Below are 1,202 nucleotides of genomic sequence, written 5' to 3'. Positions count from 1 at the left end.
GTTTCCTCAAACTGAAGAAACTATCAAGCTACATATTAAAAAAAACCCAAAAACCCTCAAAACCTGAAGTAGAATAAATATAATAAAGTTTCATGTAATATTAAAGAACTGAAAACCAAAGCCAAAAATATCTTAAGAGGAGCCAAAGAAGAAAGAGCAGTACAAGTATAACAACTGACATTTCAATAATAACAGTGAAAGCCAAGAGTTAATGAATAGTACATCCAAAGCATTGAAGAAAATGGAAACTTAGAATTCTATACCCATCATAAATATTCTAAAAAGTTAAGGTAAAGTGAAGATAGTTCCACATAAGCAAAACATTACATTTGTTACTGATGATTCTATACTAAAGAAATATATAAAGGGTTCTACAATAAATTCAGATTAAAAGTTGAGAATGTAGGAGAAATGAAAAGTGGAGCAGGGTGCAGTGGCACATACCTATAACTCCTGAACTTTGGGAAGATGAGGCAGGAAGACAATGAGTTAAAATCTTGTCTAGGAAACTTAGTGAGACCCTGTCTCAAGATAAATAAATAAATAAATAAATACATGGCTGGGAATGTAGCTCAGCATGGAGGCCCTGCATTCAATCTCCAGTATGGAAAAAATGTGTATATATGTAACTAAATAAAAATAAGTTTTAACTACATAAAATAACATCACATGGAAAGAAAAAATACAGATTGTTCTTAAATTATGATGGTTTAACTTACATTTTTAAAACATTTACAGTGGTGTGAACATCATACACTGTCACTAGAAACTGTGCTTTGAGAATTTTGACCTTTATTCTGGCCAGCAGTATGTGGTAGAGTGCTTTCTCATGATGCTGGGCAGCAGCAGGGAGCCATAGCTCCCAGTCAGCAATACAACTAGTACTTTACAGGCGTGATGTTCTGTAGTCTAGGTGTACTAAATATATTTACATTTTCAATTAAATTATATTTTCAACTTATAATGGCTTTATTGTGGCATAACCTTATAATAAATCAAAGAGCATCTGGCTACATAATTAAAATCCAGTTAATAAGAGGATATAATTTTGGAAGTTAATGGAATTAGAGTATTGTAAGATTCCTCAGCTTTCTAAGAAAAAACAAAGTATGAATAAAAAATTAGACAGATTTCAAAAAGTTAAGAATGTATATATGTGTGTGTGTGTGTGTGTGTGTGTGTGTGTATATATATATATATAT

This window comes from Fukomys damarensis, unplaced genomic scaffold (assembly GCF_012274545.1).
Source record: "Fukomys damarensis isolate Sample0158 unplaced genomic scaffold, DMR_v1.0_HiC HiC_scaffold_2, whole genome shotgun sequence".
In the NCBI taxonomy this organism is placed as follows: domain Eukaryota; kingdom Metazoa; phylum Chordata; class Mammalia; order Rodentia; family Bathyergidae; genus Fukomys; species Fukomys damarensis.
The sequence above is the reverse complement of the archived record's forward strand: the minus strand, read 5'-3'. Positions refer to the sequence as shown.